Genomic DNA, 20,948 nt, shown 5'->3' with positions numbered 1-20,948 from the left:
CCTGTAAACCCTTTCCAAGTGCATCACCTCTCATTTTTCGAAGTATAATTCCATTTGCTATTGCTATTGTTAAAGTTCATGAGGAACACAAGAAATACATTACCTTCATCAATGCTCCTGGCTACCTCAAAATAAAATCAAATTTGTCAAACATGAGCTTCCTTTAGCACCACCACACTGATTACCCCTGATTTCTTTCTAATAACCTCTCCATCACTGAGGTTAGACAGAGTGGCATGTGATTTCCTTAGATCTAGCCATAACTCCTCTCTCTCTCCCTCTTTGATAATTTCTTTGAGTGTTTCACAGTCCTCAACACTGATGTCAATATCTATGTCTGTTTTATTTCTATTTTGAAAGCATTACAGTACTAATTGAGAACAGAACCACATCTTCCAGATTCACACACGTTACCTCTATGGTCCCTAATGCACTGAGTTTTTCCCTGGTTTTTCTCTTGCTTTTTTTGTACATTTAAAATAAACTTGTTTTCTTTTCTTTAATCTACCCTCCAATGCATTTTAAGCACTCTCTTTGCTTTCCTAATTCTCTTTTCAATTTGTCACTGAACTTTTATACTCCTCAAGGGACTATGCCACATTGATACCTTGGTATTTTTGACAAACCTTTCTTTTTCTTAATCCTAATATGTACGTCCCTTGACACAAGATTCTTCAGTCCTAGTCTCACCCTTTGACTTTACAGGAATATATTTGCACTGTACTCTTGCTATTTCCTCCTTGAATAGCTCCCATTACAATGATACACTTTTATCTCCAAATATCTGTTTCTTTGTGCACTTGGCAAAATTGTAGCCTCTTATGGCCAAGTGGCCCCAATCATATGAGTTAATGCCTAGTTGGTGTTAGTACTAGGCAAGTCAGATCCCCAGCATGAACCTGGCTGAATAGATACCTTTTATTCTTTTTGTTACCAAAGTGGGGAACATTTAGAAGACAGTGACAATTGTATCATAACATTTAGGTTGGTGTTGGAGAATGACATCCAGACAAGAAATGTGAATTGGTCAGGCGAGAACAGAGCTAAGCAAGATTGGGTAGAATAAGAGGTTGTTGGGTGAATCAATCACAGAACGATGGGCCATGGAGCAGCTGGTTTTTCTTCAATTGAGATAGATTGCCTCAAATGGAAAAGGTAGGGTAAATAAATCCAGAATTCCCTGAATGGAAAATAACATTTGAAAGAAAAGATAAACATCCAGCCAATGACAGTTCATATAACATATGGGAAGCCAGCTCTCCTGGGTATGTAGATTTCTGAAGCCACATTCCAATCACGGTAGCTCAGTAATTAGCACTGCTGCCTCTCTGTGCTAGGGAAACAGGTCTGATCCCAACCTTGGATGGCTGTCTTTGTGGAGTATGCACATTCTCCATGTATCTGCATGGAGTTCCTCTGGGGGCTCCACTTTCCTCCCATGCTCCAAAGATGTGCAGGTTAGGTAGATTGGCCATGCTAATTGCCTATAGTATCCAGAGTGGATTAGGCCAGGTATTGGCCATGGGAAATGTAGGGTTATAGGGATAGGGCAGGGAGGTTGGTCTGGGTAGAATGCTATTTAGGGTGGGGGACTGGTGCAGACTCAGTGGGACATTTTGGATGGAAAAGTAAACGGGCAAATTATCATTTAATTCTTAGCCTTCTACCTCTTACCTTAGTTTCTATGCCATCTGATTATAAACCTTCTACTAATGGAAAAATGCCATCCGATCCACACTACCTATTTCTCTCATAGTCTAATAAACCGCAGGAAGCAGATTCAAAGTGTGTCAGAAAGTAGGTATGCAGCTGCAGCATATCATAAGAAAGACAAATGGAATCTTGGCATTTATTGCAAAAGGTCTGCATAGTAAGACTGAAGAAAGGGCATTGGTGAGGCCACAGCTGGTGGATTGTCTCTAACTTTGCCTCCTCTTTGAGAAAGGATGTGGTGGCAGTGGAGGCCATTGAGTGGAGGCTCACCAGGTTGCTTTCAGGTATGAAAGGGCTGTCATATGATTAGCAGTTGAAAAGCTTGGGCTTGTACTTGCTGGAGTTCAGAAGAATGAATGACGATCGGACTGATACATATAAATACTAAAGGATATTGAATAGATGGGCATTGAACAGATTTTCCCCCTTGTGAGACAGCCCAGAACAAGAAGTCATTGGTATTGAGTGAGAGGGGATAGGCTCAAAACTGAGGTGAGGAGAAACTACTTCTCTAAGAGCGTTACAAATCTGTGGAACTCACTGCCACAGAGTGCAGTAAAGACAGAATCAATCAACAGATTCAAGAAAGAAATAAATATGTTCCTGATGAAAAGTCGGCGAAAGGACTATGGGGCACCATCAGGAAAATGCAGTTGAGATCAGAGTAAGATAAGCCATGATCATGTTAAATGGCGGAGTGGACTTAAGGGGCTGAATTGTCTATATCTGCTCTGAATTTCTATATTCCACTGGCTCTATGAGAATTGCTGCTCAATCACAAAGTGGCAATTCCTCATGTCGTCTGTGGAAATGGGAGTGGTAGCTGTAGGTGCTGATACAAACAAGGCCTAGGACTATGAATGAAGGAGGAATGAAAAGGAAATGTATTTTTGAAGTGGTGAGAGATTGAAGACCTCTGAGGTGAAGAGGGATCTGGGTGTCCTTATGCATGAATTACAAAATGCTGATATAGCACCTAATTAGGAAGGTTAATGGAATGGTATAATTTATTGTGAGGGGAACTGAGGACATCATGAGGAAGGTCATGCTTCAGTTATACAGGACATTGGTGAGACATTATCTGAAGTAATGCGCATCATATTAGGCAGCTTATTGAAGAAAGGATATAAGTGTATTGGATACAGTTTGGTGAAGTTTTACTGGACTAGTACCTTGAGCTCGGGCATGGGGAGAAATGTTTCATGAGGAAAACTTGGAGAAAGCAAGCTTGCAATCCACTGGAGTTTAGAAAGTGAAAGGTGTTTTTGAAAAACATATAAGATCCTCAGGGATCTTAACATAGACATTGAGTGAAAATTTCTTCTTATTGGAGGTCACTGTTTAAAAGTAAGTGATTACCCACTTAAAAGAGAGAGTGGGCAACTATGTTTTTATCCTCTGTTAGGATTGTGAGTCTTTGGAACTGCCTCCTTGAAAAGATGGTTGAAGCGGAGTTGTTGAATAATTTAAAGCCCAAAGTAGATAGAATCTTGCAAAGGAAGGAGGTGGCAGTATTGCTTGAATGGGTGGGGAGTTGAATGGCCTGCTCCCATTCTTAATATATATTGCTCGCAGGATGATGGTTACAACATGGTGGATCACAAGAGGTGTCTCGGAGGTGAGGGTAGGAATGGCTTCCGGTACCACTCTGGTCCTGTTGTCCTGGTGGCAAACTTAAAGAGTGTTATTTTGCTGCCAGGGAGGCCTTGAGACTTTACAGAAGGCCCCTGTGGACTCAGTTTACTCCCAGAGTCGCCTCAGATCTGCTGTGGATGAGAGGGATAACTGGCCTCAGTTAACTCATTAATGAACATTGATGACATCCTGCTACCAAAAACAAACAGGATTCCTATATCAGAGATAGCAGGACCTGCCAATGCTGGAGAATCCAACACAACAGGGTGCAGCGCTGGATGAACACAGCAGGCCAAGCAGCATCAGAGGAGCAGGAAAGCTGACATTGCGGGTCTGGGCCCCTCTTCAGAAATGAAACATCAGCTTTCCTGCTCCTCTGATGTTGCTTGGCCTGCTGCATTCATCCAGCTCTACACCTTGTTATCTAGGACTCCTACATAAGCCTGTTTCATCCTCTGATTTAATCAGAAGATTTACCTGCCCTTGGAAAACCAGTGCCTCTCTCTTGACTATGCTGATCCAAATACCATATTTTCAATGAAAATGGGTATTATTAAATCTAGCCTGTAATGTCTGAAGCCTGTAATTTGTTGTACTCCCTCTTCAATGTAAAAAACTAGGTTAATGCATCTCTGAAAAATAGCCCAACACACCATTCACAAACCCTTACAGCAATTTAAAGTTGAACACAAGGTAAGAAATGTATTCATTCCCAGATTCACTGTTCATTGGATTAAATTTACAACTGCCTCAATTTTTATTGTTAACTTGTAATCTCAACTATAAGAAATTGTTCCTCTTCAAACATGTCAAATAGAAATGTGGCCAAATAAACTATTTTTTTTAAAAGTCAATAGCTAGTGAAACAATTCACTGTGGGACAAACCAGAAGAATAAAGTTGTACTGAGTTAAAATTCAGGATTGATTTACTAGCGGCAAGAATAAACCTATTTGGCACACACTTCTTTTCACCTTTCCTAACCTGAGAATATCAATCAATTTTCTCAAGCTGGCCTTGAGAACTTTGACAAAACAATGTGCTTAACATTTAGTTGCCTTTATTTTGGTGTGGCATTCATGATTTGTGAGGTGTCCATTTCCAACTATGTTGAAGCAGCAGTACTTAAATTCGAGCTCTTTCCGCATCTAAATGATTGCAACTGGTGGAATGGCCCCTGGACCACATTTTATTGCTGCTTGCAGGATCTGTGGTCAACAGGGGAATCCAGTAGCAGTGTAAGCCAACCACAACAACTCTAATTCAACAAATTATGATGCATGCTGGGGGCAACTTTGCATGCGCTCTGTTCTTCACAGAATATAGTGCGAGCTGTGCAGGAAGATGGCATAAGAAGCCCCTTCACTATAGTGCCCATTGCACTGCCACCAAAAGGAATGTTTGACCCTAGTGTTTTGTGTGGATCAGCTAACTCACGTCATGTTTTAATTTATATTTGGTGCTTGTAGGATTGTACAGAAAATAGTCTTATTTTCAACATGTGAGATGAACTTGTTCAGGGTTGCATGTGACTACTTTTCAATGCCTTAGATAATTATAATTGATTGTTGTAAAACTCTGTTTGATTAACTTTTATCCTTCAGATTAGGAAATCTGAACCCTTCCCTGGTCTGGCCGACATGTGACATCAAAATAGTCGACTGCTAAATGCCCTTAGAAAGGCCTGAACAAGCCATTCAGTTTAGGAGCAATTAGGAAGAGGCAACAACTGCAAACTTATCAATGACTAGGGTAAAATTTAATAGATTTTTAGGTACTTGTAATGTTTTTTTGTATTAAAAAATATACTTTACTTGTAGAAAATACAAAAATTAAACATATTTACACACCTACCTGGTCATGCTAGCCGCTCTGGGTTACCCAGGGGGTACATATACCAACTAAAAGAAAAAAGCAAAAACAAAAGAAAAACTCTGGCGATCATCTCCCCGCACAGTCCCCTTTGGCCCCCTGACCAGATGGGGAAGGAGCCACCTGGGGCCTGTTACCGAGTACGGCCCCTGTTACATCCCAGCTGAGGGGTTTCATATGGTGGCCTTTCCCCACTGTGCCTTGGCGGCGGCTGCCCCAAACTTTAGTGCGTCCCTCAGCACGTAGTCCTGTACCTTGGAGTGCACCAGTCTGCAAAACTCGGTCGGGGTCAGTTCCTTCAGCTGGCAGACCAGCAAGTTGCGGGCAGACCAAAGAGCGTCTTTCACCGCATTGATGGCCCTCCAGGCGCAGTTGATGTTGGTCTTGGTGTGTGTCCCAGGAAAGAGCCCGTAGGGCACGAAGTCCCGTGTCACGGAGCTGTTCAGGACAAACCTCGACAAATACCATTGCATTCCCCTCCAGACCTCCTGCGCATAGAAGGCGGTGATTGACAGTCTCGTCACTCCCCCCGCCCCCCTCAAAGCCACCTCGAGGGCAGCTTGAGCTGGGGCAGAGAGCCCGGGTGTGCATAAATGATCTCACTGGCAGTGTCCCTCTCAAAGTACTTGTAATGTTGGTGCAGAAAAGAAAGTGAAAATTATGCTGGTTTTAAAACATAGCAACACACATACACTTGCTGTTAGTAGCTAAATTAATCACTTCACACTCATTTTTACCCAGCTGCTAGTCTTTCATGGGAGATAGGTGTCAATGGCAAGTCAGCATTTGCTGTTTATTCCTGATTGCCCTTAAACAGAATAGCTTGCTAAGCCATTTCTATGAATCAGCCATTTTCATGTCACATGTAGGCCAGATCAGGTGACAATGCAGATTTCCCTCCCTGAAGTACATGATCAAATCAAATTGGCTTTTACAACAATTATAATTCTCATGGTTACCATTACTGAGATGAAGCCTTATATTTCAGAGTAATTAACTGCATTTAATTACACCAGTTGTCATGAAAGCTTTCAAAACATTTCCCCAGAGGCTTAACGAGGGTCTATGGATCAATAGGGCAATAATAGTACAGCTATACCATCAGGCTGGAACAACAAACAGTAGTAAGGGTTAGCATCATGTCCTAAATTATCAGATCTGTATGCAGCACTATTTGTGAAGAAAGGTATATGACATAAGTGTAAATTAACATTATTTTTATGGTTTGGATTTCAAAGTAGTGACATATGGATATTCCTAACTGTTGTGAAGGACATCTTATAAAACAAAAACTAAGTCAGACAGTCCTTTCAGAATAATGACTTAACCCAGTATGTGTCAGAGAACAAGTGACTACAAACCCTTGTACAGTAAAGGGAAATGTTGTTTATACTGTGGTGGTTTATGACAGCTAGGTAAACATTATTTTGTTTTCAATTCAAAATAATCAAGAATTGATCTGAGTTTCTAAAACCCAGCATTTGAAGGTTTTCAGGGCAGGTCAATGTTGATCTGACTAGGGTCAGAAGCAAGTACCCATATATTTTTTCTCATATAAGGGGATTTCTTTTCTGAGCAATCCAGGGAAAGTGCAGTCAAATGATCAGGAAATTTTATGTGTGCAATTTGCAAAACCAGAGTGATGTTTAGAAGTATGCAGGTTAGAAATCTGCTAAAACATTTTCAAAGATTCAAGTAGGAAAGAATACTTCACTGGACTGAAACAAAGGAGAATCAGTTAAGTAGAACTTAAAGCTTTAATATAAAGAGGTAATTTTTCAAGGTTTGACTCTCTGGGAAGACCACAAGAAATAGGAAAAAAACGGTAGGCCATTTAGCGCCTCAAGCATGGTCCGCCATTCCACAGGACAATGACACTGATTCAATGTTTCTCATGTCCATTTTCCTGACCTCTCCCCAGAACACTTGATTCCCTTCCTGATGAAGAATCTACATATCTCAGCCTTAAGTATACATCAAGACTCTGCCTCCATTGCTAGCTGTGGCAAGGAGTTCCAAAAACTCACAACCCTTCGAAGAAGACATTCCTCTTGATTTCATTCTTAAATGGCACCCTTTAATTCTGAGCCTTGCCCTCTAGTCCTAGATTTTTCCCGTGAGAGGAAATATTCTCTCAGCATTAAGTCCCTTAACAGTCGTATACATCTTAATGAGGCCGCTTGTCATTCTTCAAAATTTCAATGAACAGAGTTCCATTCTGTTTAACATTTGCTCATAAGACAATCCAGACCAGGTTTCAACTTAGTGACAAAAACAGAAATTGCTGGAAAAGCTCAGCAGGTCTGACAGCCCCTGTGAAGAGAAATTAAGAGTTAATGTTTCAGATCAGGTGACTCTTCCTCAGGGCTGATGGTAGCTTGGAAGGTGTTGATTTATATGCAGAAGACAGGGTGGAGGGAGGGAGTGAGAAGTAAATGATAAGTGGCTAAAGAGCTCAAAGAGCGAGAACGACAGTTGAATAGACAAAGGATAATGATGTGACTAGGAGATTGAATAACTGTTAATGGTGAATGTTAGTAGCTAACAAGAAGTAGTGGATAATGGCAGGCTAAGTGAGAACGAGGCCAAGTGTATGTATTGAGGTCTAAGGCATGGGAGAGCCCAAGCTCTAAAATTATCAAACTCAATATTAAGTCTGGAGGACTAAAGGGATTGCAGAAAATGAGGTAATGTTATTCCAGCTTGCACTTATCTTTGCTGGAATACTGTAGCAAGCCCAAGGCAGATATGTTGGCCAGGGAACAGGGTGGTATGTTAAAGTGACAGGCAACTGGAAGCTCAGGATCTTTTTTGTGAGCAGAACATTGTTCTGCAAAGTGGTCACCCAGTCTAGGCTTCATTTCCCCGGTGTGGAGGAGACCACACTGTGAGCAGCGAATGCTGTAGACTAGATAATGTGAAGCGCATGTAAAGTGTTGCTGCACCTGGAAGGTATGTTTGGGCCCTTGGATACTGGGGAGGGAGGAGGTAAATGGGCAGGTGTTACACCTTTGCTGGTTGTAGCGGAAGGTGACATGGAGCTGTGGGGGTGGGTTGCAGGTGTTGGCATTGAAGGAAGAATGGACCGGGGTGTTGTGGAAGGAATGGTACCTGCAGAAGGTGTACAAGGGAGGGGAGGGGAATATGTGTCTGATGGTGGCATCTTGCTGGAGATGGTGGAAATGGTATCTGATGATCTTCTGGATGTGGATGCTGGTGGGATGGTAGGTAAGGACAAGGGGAACCTTATCGCTGTTGCGGGAGGGAACAGGAGAGGTGAGGGCGGAAGTGCAAGAGATGGGTTGGACCTAATTGAGAGCCCTATCAACAACAGCATTGGGGAATCTTCATTTGAGAAAGAAAATGGACATTTCAGAGGCTCCCTTGTCAAAGTTGGCCTCATCGGAACATATGCGACAGAGAAGGAGGAACTAGAAGAATGGGATGGAGTCTGTACAGGAAGCACAGGGTTAGGATGTAAAGTTCAGGTAGCTATGGGAGTCAGTGGGTTTGTAATGGGTAACGGTGGACAGCCTATCCCCAGAAATGGAAACAGAGATGTCAAGGAAGTGAAGGGAGGAGTCAGAGATAGGCCAGATGAAAGTGAGGGCAGGGTGGAAATTAGAAGCAAAATCAATTAACATTTCCAATTCCGGATGAGAGAGGGAAGCAGCACTAATAATATTATCGATAAATCAGAGAATGAATTGTGGGTGGGGGCCTGAATAGGACTGGAACAAGGAATGTTCCATGTACCCCACAAAGAGACAGGCATAATTGGGGCACATGCGGGTACCCATGGCAACCCCTCTGAGAAGAGTTTAAAGAGAAGTTATTGAGGTTGAGGATGAGCTCAGCCAAGTGGATGAGGGTGATGGGTGGGTGGGGATGGCTCAGGTCTGTGTTCCAGGAAGAAACAGAGACCCCTGAGACCATCCTGATCTTGGAAAGGGATTTCACGCCCATGGTAAAGTGAAGGTGGATGGAGAGAGATAATGGAAACTGCAGACGCTGGAGAATTCCAAGATAATAAAATGTGAGGCTGGATGAACACAGCAGGCCAAGCAGCATCTCAGGAGGACAAAAGCTGACGTTCCGGGCCTAGACCCTTCATCAGAGAGGGGGATGGGGAGAGGGAACTGGAATAAATAGGGAGAGAGGGGGAGGCGGACCGAAGATGGAGAGTAAAGAAGATAGGTGGAGAGAGTATAGGTGGGGAGGTAGGGAGGAGATTGGTCAGTCCAGGGAAGACGGACAGGTCAAGGAGGTGGGATGAGGTTAGTAGGTAGATGGGGGTGCGGCTTGGGGTGGGAGGAAGGGATGGGTGAGAGGAAGAACCGGTTAGGGAGGCAGAGACAGGTTGGACTGGTTTTGGGATGCAGTGGGTGGGGGGGAAGAGCTGGGCTGGTTGTGTGGTGCAGTGGGGGGAGGGGACGAACTGGGCTGGTTTAGGGATGCAGTAGGGGAAGGGGAGATTTTGAAACTGGTGAAGTCCACATTGATACCATATGGCTGCAGGGTTCCCAGGCGGAATATGAGTTGCTGTTCCTGCAACCTTCGGGTGGCATCATCGTGGCAGTGCAGGAGGCCCATGATGGACATGTCATCTAGAGAACGGGAGGGGGAGTGGAAATGGTTTGCGACTGGGAGGTGCAGTTGTTTGTTGCAAACTGAGCGGAGGTGTTCTGCAAAGCGGTCCCCGAGCCTTCGCTTGGTTTCCCCAATGCAGAGGAAGCCACACCGGGTACAGTGGATGCAGTATACCACATTGGCAGATGTGCAGGTGAACCTCTGCTTAATGTGGAATGTCATCTTGGGGCCTGGGATAGGGGTGAGGGAGGAGGTGTGGGGACAAGTGTAGCATTTCCTGCGGTTGCAGGGGAAGGTGCCGGGTGTGGTGGGGTTGGAGGGCAGTGTGGAGCGAACAAGGGAGTCACGGAGAGAGTGGTCTCTCCGGAGAGCAGACAGGGGTGGGGATGGAAAAATGTCTTGGGTGGTGGGGTCGGATTGTAAATGGCGGAAGTGTCGGAGGATGATGCGTTGTATCCGGAGGTTGGTAGGGTGGTGTGTGATAACGAGGGGGATCCTCTTAGGGCGGTTGTGGCGGGGGCGGGGTATCGTGGGAGCAGATGCGGCGGAGGCGGAGGAATTGGGAATAGGGGATGGAATTTTTGCAGGAGGGTGGGTGGGAGGAGGTGTATTCTAGGTAGCTGTGGGAGTCGGTGGGCTTGAAATGGACATCAGTTACAAGCTGGTTGCCTGAGATGGAGACTGAGAGGTCCAGGAAGGTGAGGGATGTGCTGTCCATGTGACATTCCACTCCCGCACATCCCAGATGTCCAAGTTCTTTAAGGACCGCAACTTTTCCCCCACAGTGATCGAGAACGCCCTTGACCGCGTCTCCCGTATTTCCCGCAACACATCCCTCACACCCCGCCCCCGCCACAACCGCCCTAAGAGGATCCCCCTCGTTCTCACACACCACCCTACCAACCTCCGGATACAACGCATCATCCTCCGACACTTCCGCCATTTACAATCCGACCCCACCACCCAAGACATTTTTCCATCCCCACCCCTGTCTGCTCTCCGGAGAGACCACTCTCTCCGTGACTCCCTTGTTCGCTCCACACTGCCCTCCAACCCCACCACACCCGGCACCTTCCCCTGCAACCGCAGGAAATGCTACACTTGTCCCCACACCTCCTCCCTCACCCCTATCCCAGGCCCCAAGATGACATTCCACATTAAGCAGAGGTTCACCTGCACATCTGCCAATGTGGTATACTGCATCCACTGTACCCGGTGTGGCTTCCTCTACTTTGGGGAAACCAAGCGGAGGCTTGGGGATCGCTTTGCAGAACACCTCCGCTCAGTTTGCAACAAACAACTGCACCTCCCAGTCGCAAACCATTTCCACTCCCCCTCCCATTCTCTAGATGACATGTAAATCATGGGCCTCCTGCACTGCCACAATGATGCCACCCGAAGGTTGCAGGAACAGCAACTCATATTCCGCCTGGGAACCCTGCAGCCTAATGGTATCAATGTGGACTTCACCAGTTTCAAAATCTCCCCTTCCCCTACTGCATCCCTAAACCAGCCCAGTTCGTCCCCTCCCCCCACTGCACCACACAACCAGCCCAGCTCTTCCCCCCCCACCCACTGCATCCCAAAACCAGTCCAACCTGTCTCTGCCTCCCTAACCGGTTCTTCCTCTCACCCATCCCTTCCTCCCACCCCAAGCCGCACCCCCATCTACCTACTAACCTCATCCCACCTCCTTGACCTGTCCGTCTTCCCTGGACTGACCTATCCCCTCCCTACCACCCCACCTATACTCTCTCCACCTATCTTCTTTACTCTCCATCTTCGGTCCGCCTCCCCCTCTCTCCCTATTTATTCCAGTTCTCTCTCCCCATCCCCCTCTCTGATGAAGGGTCTAGGCCCGAAACGTCAGCTTTTGTGCTCCTGAGATGCTGCTTGGCCTGCTGTGTTCATCCAGCCTCACAATTTATTATTTTAGAAGGTGGAAGGAACCTGCAAACTGGAAACTCCGAACTTGCTGTTAACTAGTTATGGATGTACGTTGGCCCAAAGAAAAAAGACTGAGTCAAGGTAGGAAGAGGGGGCCTGAATTCCCCTATGTCGTAGCCCCCTGCGCCACATACCAGACCTTGTCATCACATATTCTGCCATTACACACTGTCTATTTTCAGACACTAACAATCCCCTTTAACAACTATTCGCCCTCCTAACCAGATCGTTATCAACTCCTTACTGTCACTTTCCATCGGAAATTGCTGGAAACTGTCGAGAAAATGACTGCACCTATATTCGGAGTGTATTTTGCAAGTGATTACAGGGTTCATTCATGTTAAAGCTTTTAAAGGGAAAACATACTCCAAACTATACTGTGTATTGTCGAGGGCACAGACCTGAAGAGGTCCCTTTTCCCTATACATTCTAATGTGTAATCATCAGCCAACATCCCCACTTCTGACCGCATGATAGAGGGAATGTCACTGAAATAACTGTAAAGAGGCTGATATCCTGTCACCAAGTCACCCTTTATTAATATGTGCACAGTACACTGGCTGTAGCCAATCGGCTTTGAGTTAATCCTTGAAGTCAGGAAACTCTAAATCCCCTGTTTATATTTACCAGCCAAGGCTCCCTGATTGAACCAGGCTAACAATCCCTAACATGGATAGCCAATAGCCTCATAGTCAATAAGATACACCTGGTTCCAATCACTATGTCGTTGATGAAGCAATTGAAGATAGTTGGACCTAGGACAACATCTTAAGGAAATCATGCAGAGATGATTTGGAGCTAATATTGACTGACTTCCAAATTTGGATCTCCAAGTGTAAGATATGTTGGCTTTTGAAGCAACGCAGAAAAGTTTCACTGTGCTGTTACCGGTTGGAGAGGGATTTTTATATTAACAGAGATTGAGTAGAGTGAACTTACATTCATTGGAGTTTAGGAGAATGAGTGGAGATGTTATTGAAACATATACTGTTCTTAGCAGGCTTTACCAGATTCCTCAGCCAGTTTCCCCCTGACTAAGTCAATGATTCACAAAAATTCCCCATCCCTTTCCTTGTAACTCATACCATCAATCCCACACAATTCACACTTACACAAAATGACCTACAGCTGCTCACGCCTATAAACCGTTCCCATCCAGCTCTAGGCATATGTGGTCACCTAGTGCGGTCATTCCCTGCACTCAGATTACTCCTTGAAGGTAATGTACACCAGGGCACCATGGACAAACTCAATACGACACTCTTCCAATCCACACTTTACTTCATCCACCCTTACAGATAGTGTTACCAATCCTACTTCACAACCGTCAACCCCCTTCCCCAGCCTGTAGCCTCCAGTCATGAAGAATATAACTTGAGAATGCTCCTTAACTGAGTCAGTGCTCGCCGTTGTCATCTTCAAGCAGCCTTTTCCTTTAGTTTCTGTGGACAGACCATTGTCTGTCCCCTTGAGTTCTGGAGGTGAAATGCTCAGATACACGGCTGATTGGTGTACATTCCCCTACCACATTAGCCCTTCCTGCTGCACTGGCTACTATGGGAACAACAGGACTGTGACCCACTCACTGTACTGCAGAGACACAAACCCTCTGACTGAGAACACACAAGCTGGATCCCTGACCATGGACTGGTATCTGAGGTGGCCGTTGATACTGTGCCTGCACTCCCGGCTGATGGTTGCTTCCACAGACTTCATTGAGGATTACTACCATAAAATTTTGAATCATGGCTGCTTGTTTGCTGCACACACGATGTTTTTGCTCGCAAGCTGCTGTTACAAGGTGCAACACATGTTGACATACAGAAAGATGACCATACCCTAGACTGAGGACTGCTGTGCTTCATGACTGGCCTGCCAGTGCATTGAAGACATGCCATGATGTTCACGTGGTTGAGCAAATTCAAGGTCTAATGCCTTTGGATGAAGAGTGTGTGAAGGTAGTGCCGATGGATGATGCTCTGTTATACACTTTCGCCATATGTAACTTCTAGGTCCTTTGGGTCAAGCGGTGAGCTGAATCTGCCAGATACATGCTGTGGCTTCCACAATGAATTTTCTTGATATGTAGCTTATTTGGCCCATTTCATAAGGTAAAATGTTAAATATTTATGAGGTAAGTTGCAGCATTAGCAAAGCCTTTAGCAAGTGATAACCCCCTTATTTGGCAACTCACAATTGCCTAGTAAGAAATTTGGCTGGCCATTTGTGAACAGTATGAGAAATGGAGTGTGATGCTGGTCACCTTGTCTAATTCTTCCACAAATTCCAACGTGGCATTCTGACCCCAATAAGATTCCATGTGTCTTTTCACAAGCCAGATTTCATTCAGGGATCGGAGTCGCTTAGTAGTACTTTCAGATGTAGTAGTAGTACTAACAATTTACAATATTTTCACTTGAATTTTTATTTGCAATTGCACTATTAATTGGATAAAATGCAGTGCTTGGCATTTAAATTTAGATTTCCCCTGAATTATAATAATTATTTGTCTGATTCCCTCTGAGGTTGAGTGTTAGATTGAAAGCAAATGCACAAGTCTACATTGTGAAGTAAATTGATCTATGGGAATAAAATATTTCATACAGTCATTGAGAAATTGCTAGCTCTTGGTTTTGTACATGTCAGCTGCATTGTATGCAGCCATGGATAGTCCACTACACAAAAGGACAGTGTAAACAGTCATGGGCAACCCACTACAGAAAGGATATAACAATGGAAAAGTATACAACACATTGGTTATGCCAGTACAAAATTAGGTGGGAAGAGGATTTAAAAGCTTTGTCTTGCTCTAACATAGCTGATGGAATAAAGTGGAGACTGATTTTGACCCTTCTATATTATAAATCATGAAGGGTTATGATGTGATAAACAGCAACAAATTTGTTCCACCGGTAACCAGATGGTAACATTAAAGCACAAAAGAAATTCACAATGGAACACAACGGGAGGTTAGGACAAAATATTTAGGAAAGATGATCATGATGAGAAATTACAAGCTTTTGTCACAAGACTTTCCTGGAGCTCTACAAAATCTTCTCAAAGCAAATCGGACAACAAATAGAAAAAAGTAGAAATACTAAAGTCTATGGAGTGAGAACTTAATAAGCTAAATGTGGTTTTTGTATATTAAACAAGTAATTGTTCTATTGGCAATGAAAGGGTCCATGTCAAGAAAAAAACAATAACTACCTCTGTTCACACTTTGTGAAAGAAAAAGTATCTGCATTTGTATAGTGCCTTATCACTTCCTCAAACTGAGAAGCTGATTTTGAATAGTCATCTATCTTATGCTGAAACACACAGCAGCCAGTTTCCCAGCAAAAATGTTCCATAAATTACACGGATATGAATGACCAGTTAATCTGTTTTTCATTGTGTTGATTGGTTTCCCTTTTGTGCCAATAACAAACGTGTCAACATTAAAAGCGGCTGTCCCATTTTAAGAGCTGCAATTGCTGTTTTATTTCTCATTCTCCTTAACAGCAGGCTCCTGCAGGCAGATCCACTCTCAATCAGGAACTCATAACTTGTTAATAAGACGAGCCTTGAAATCAGAAAGTATGTCCTATTTTAGTAAAATGAGTTTTAAGCCATGGAGGATCTAAAGGTAGCTTTATTGAACTGCTAATTGAAATCCCAACGTGAAACAACTGTTTATAGTTTTGTTGGAAACTACAAATAAGACCTGCTATTGAGATAAAACCATTGTAACTGTTTCAAAGATGTTTGTACAATTTCCTTGATAGTGATTCTTTTTGGTGCCTCATCGCTTTTGGCTCCCTATCGGCTCGACTCACTGTCTTTCTAGTCACAGTGCCTCTGGCAGGACTGTCAGCCATGTTACAGGTGGCTTCCTACATCTGAAAATTTTCAGTGTATGTTAACCAAGGTTTGCCAGAAAGTCTTCCTTTCCATATCAAAATCACAGCATTAGAAAGTTTAATAAATTAGCCTCAATTTTTTTATATCTCCCACTTATAAGGTATGTGCAAATCCTTTTACTCAGATGGTCACGCAGAATGAGCACTTGCAGCCTCATTTCCTGAGCAAAGCAGAAACTAGGGTGGCGTGGAGAGTGGGAAATGGGAGCAGTGAGTTAGGCAAGGAGGGAATGGCAGGTTGAGAGGTGAGGGGAGCAGAGAATGAGGGAAGTTGAGCGCTGTGCAACAAAGGAAGCTATGAGGTGGGCGGTAAGAGGAAAGGCGAGTCAAGAAGTGAGGGGAACAACAATGGTTGTATTGAAATTGCCATTTTAATTGAATGGTGCTGAAACCTTAGTTAGGTGTCAATGAAGTTGCATCGCTTGTTTTATTAACACCTGCCGGATTAATTCACATATTGAGGGAATAAAAGTTACTCTCAATTATCCATCTTAAAATGTTGCAGTATCACAGGTACTAAAAAATGCAAAGCAACAAAATATCAACAGCTTTTGAGCAAAGAAAGAGAGAGAGAAAGAAACATTGACAAATAGTAGCAAGAATACTAAAAGGCTTTTCTTCCTTTTTTCGAAAACTCCCCCTCTCTCTCTCTCTCCCAATATCTGAAACAAATGTCACTGAAATTGCAATTTAGAAAAAGCACCATTCATGAGAAATGAAGGTTAACTACAAGATTTGCCACTACTGAGGAAACATGACAACAGATAGACAGTTGGGTTTAATCTTTCGCTAACGTAATTCAAAGACTCAAAATTTTAAAGTGAGCTGTCTTTATCTTCTTGTCTGTGCTCGGCACCCCACCCGACCTTTGTTCTCAAATTATTGCCTGTGGTTTGTGAGTATGCCAGTTGTATTTTTGTTAATTCCTTCTGAATTAGAAGGTTATCAAATTCATAATTCTTTCACTCAAAAAGACCTTGTAATTAATTGGCTCCTTCACTTTGATCCAATTAACAAAGTTTTAATTGAAGCATTGGAGCTGCATGCTAAAATATGAAATTCAAATATTGCTTATAATTTACTGCGAGGGGATTAAAAGCTGATCACCCCTCCTCACATGGCCAAAACTTTATTTTCAAAATTAGATTTGTGGTGGGCTGTTTGACTTTTAGAAAACTCCCCATCCTCAAATAATTATACTTTGCAACACTTCAAGCCTCTTTGTAAATATATCAATACATTTACCCTCCTTGGGAATTCATGCATTAATCTTATTTCACTAAGTTTTTGTTTTTAAATGAAATATATTTTTGTTGAACATTTTGAATTCTCTACTTTAATGTTTCTCAAGTGTTATTTATTGCTATTAATTGTCTTAATCTGTTTACCAACCAAACGATGTTAACACTCACCTCATAGCTATGTACTTGGTTTTGTTGAAGATTTTTACTTGTGATTGTGAATCTGTTATTTTCAAAATTAATCTGAATCAATCATATTGTAATGATTCCCACTGGATTTTTTTTATGACATTACAAATTAACCGATCTCATTACACAATATGGCATATAGAATAGTGTTTTCACTTATTGGCTTCACAGCATATTGCTCCAGCAAACTGTCATAGAATTCTTTTTTAAAATCACCTTGCAGATCACTTTTATAGGTGTGATTCGTTGAGTCTATAGGAAGATCAAAAGCCTGCAAAAATTTGTGTTTTTGTAACAAGCTCCAATTTCTTATTTTGTGCTGTCCACTGCTGTATTTAATGTTAGGACATCTTATAAATTACTCCTACTAGAATTTTCTCACCAGAGATATTCCTAATCTCAAACCATACTGATTCTGTTTTGGGCTTTCTGAGCCAAGATTTTTTTCTCACCAATGAAATTATTTTTGTCATCAGTTTACTCCTTAGCATTTTCCAATCTCCCTAGCATTTCGAAAAGTTGTGTATCCTGGAATATTTATCTTCTAACATTAGCCATCTTGTAACCATGTTTCAACAATGACAGATTGTAGAATTATTGAAGTGCAGAGGAGACCATTTGACCAGTAGCAGTAGCAAACTACCAGAGATGCTGAATTTGTACTGGAAACAAAAAATGCTGGAAATCACAAAGGAACAGGCAACATCCACGGACAAGCTCATGTTCCGAATCTAGATGACACTTCATCAGAGCTGACGTCAGTTCTGATGAAGTGTTTTCCAGAATCGAAACGTTAGCCTGCTTTCTCTCCGTGGATGCTGCCTGACCCGGTGTGATTTCTAGAACTTTTTGTATTCATTTATCCATTGATGTTCTCTGAACAAGCAATTCACTTACAGTCATTATTTTGTCTTCAACCTCTAACCCTGCATAGTCTTCCTTTTTGGATAACTGTCTAATTCCCTTTTGAATGCTTCAATTTAATCTGCCTCAATGTCAAAACAGTGCATTCCAGGCCTAAACCACTTGCTGCATTGAAATTATTCTTCATCACTTGCTTCTGCTATCAATTATTTTAATCCTGTACCTTCTTGTTCTTGACCCTTTCTGAGTAGGGACTGTTTGTTTTCCTGGTACTTAGTTGGCCTAATTTCTGCATGATTTTTGCAATTAAATCTACTATCTTTTTCTCCAAGGAATCCTCATCAGCAGGACAGAAAGGCTTTCTGGATGCTTTTCTCTGTAACTCAGTATTGAAGAGAAAACTCCAACTCTCACATGCTGTGTTCACACTTAGTTCAGATCCACATAGTCACCCGAGATTTGTAAACACTCAACAAACTTGAGTTAGCTTTTAATTATAAACAAACAAAATAGCTGTTGAAGATAACTTTCATGAATCATTGCTCCATGAAACAAAGTCAATAATGTCAGAAGTCCCTTTGGAATCACAGTGTCATACAGTATGGAAACAGACCCTTCAGTCCAACCAGTCTATGCTGACCACAATCCCAAACTAAATTAGTCCCAACTGCCTGCACTTGGCCCTTAACCTTCCAAACATTTCTTGGTCATGTACTTATCTAAATGTCCCTTCAATGTTGTAACTCTACCCACAGCCACCATGTTTTCTGGAAGTTCATTCCAGACACGAACAATTCCCTGTGTGACAAATTGCCTGTCATGTTGTTTTTTCTTTAATTCTTTCTCCTCTCGCTTTAAAAAATGGCCCTTGGTCTTGAATCCTCCACCCAAGGAAAAGGACACCTGCCATTCACCTTATCTATACTCCTCACTATTTTGTAAACCTCTATAAAGTTACCTCTCAACTTCCTACACTACAATGAAAAATATGTCCCAGCCTATCCATCCTCAACTAATAAGTCAGTCCCTCCACTTCTGGCAACATCCTGGTAAATCTCTTCTGAACCCTCTTGAGTTTAATAATATCCTTCCGCTAACAGGGCGGCCAGAACTGGACACCATACTCCAGGATACTTCAACTTTCTGTTTAACTTTTGCAGAAGTCTTTAAATATTCACACCTTTTGTAGTCTTAGTATAAAGCCCTGAAGTTCCTTGAAGAATTTTATTTATTTTTCATGGTTGACTCCTAAGATAATACATCAGTCTCTGCTTTTTGCTGCAGTCAATGAACAAGTGATTGTGTGACTCCTGGGATGCAGCTTATAGAGTCTTTGTCCATTTTCAAAAGACAAATCATTCCTTTATTGAAACAAAGCTATGCAATTATATTACTATATATTGTGACACCACATTCTTCAAAACTAAATTAATAACTTCATTTTTCTGCGCATTGAAATTCATTTGCCACCTGCCCAAACATTCCTCTGACTAGTCCACATCTTTTTGAAGTTCCAAATTAACCTTCTAGCGCACAAAATTTCCATGTTTAATATAATCCACAAACATTGAAACTGTGTCCTGTACACCCAGGGGTGGCTCATTAATATGTTTTAGGATGAGCAAGGGCCCCAGTCCCAATTCAACAGGAACTTCACTACAAACTATCCTCCAGGCCAAAAACATGTTGCTGCTGCAGCCTCTATTCCATAAGCTCTAACTTTGATCGCTAATCAAACACTGTCAAACATCATTTGTAAGTCCGTATGCGCCAAATCAAGTGCATTTTTTTCATTAGTTCTCACTGTTACCTCTTCCAAAAAGAGTCCTATAAGTTTGTTAAACACAATTTTCCCTTAACAAATCCATGCTGGATTTCTTAAATTAACCTCAGTTTCCTTATGACTATTAATTTTATCCTGAATTATTGTGCCCAGATGTTTTCCAACCCGCAGCATTTAAACTGACTGGCATATGCTTGCTGAGCCTGTTTTTACATGCTTTTTTGAATAAAAGTGTAAAAATAATAACTCTCCGGTATTCTGGTCCGATTCCCTAATCTAAGGTAGACTGAAAAATTATGGCCATTGACTGCAATTTTCATAAAGCCTAGGGTAATACAACATGGAATCAGGCCCTTTGGCTCAAACCAATCCATGCTGACCATGGTGCCTACTCAGCTAGTTCCAACTTGCCCACATTTGGTCCATATCCATCTAAACCCTTCCCATCCATGTCTCAGTCCACAGCTTTTTTAAATGTTGCTATTGTACCTGCCTCAACCACTTTCTCTGGCAGCCCATTCAATGTAGGTACCACTCTCTGTGTGAAGAAGTTGCCCCTCAGGCCCTTCTTAAATCTTTCCCCCTCACCTTTAACCTATTCCCTGTAGTTTTCAATTCCCCATCGTTGGAAAAAACACTGTATGCACCCTAGACTATCTATGCTTTCACAATTTTATACACCTCATTCACTTATGTTACAAGGAATAAAGTCCTATTATGGCCTATAATTCAGGCCTACTAGTCCTGGCAACATCCTTGTAAATCTTCTACACATATTTTCCAGTTTAACAATGTCGTTCCTATAATAGGGTGACCAGAGCAGGCTGTACACAATACTCCAAGTCTAGCCTCATCAATGACTTATACAACTCTAACATAACATCCCGAATCCTATACTCAATGCCTCAACCGATGAAGGCCAGCATGTTAAATGCCTTCTTCACCACCCTGTCTACCTGTGACACCGCTTTCAACAAACTATCCTTTTCTTTAACCTCCCTTAGAATTCTTGTCTACATCTTATACGCTTCTGGCGCCTGGTCTACTTTTAGCATGATCCCATATTCAATACCTCCTCTTTATCTATTCTACACCCTGCTAATGTGTAAAGTGCATACATATGCACGCTTTAAGTAATCATCTAGGGAGCTTAAGCTTTTTCTTGCAATATATTTTTCCTTACAACAGGCTATACCCTTGATGATCCCTGAAT

This window comes from Stegostoma tigrinum, chromosome 3 (genome assembly GCF_030684315.1).
Source record: "Stegostoma tigrinum isolate sSteTig4 chromosome 3, sSteTig4.hap1, whole genome shotgun sequence".
Taxonomy (NCBI): Eukaryota; Metazoa; Chordata; class Chondrichthyes; order Orectolobiformes; family Stegostomatidae; genus Stegostoma; species Stegostoma tigrinum.
The sequence above is the reverse complement of the archived record's forward strand: the minus strand, read 5'-3'. Positions refer to the sequence as shown.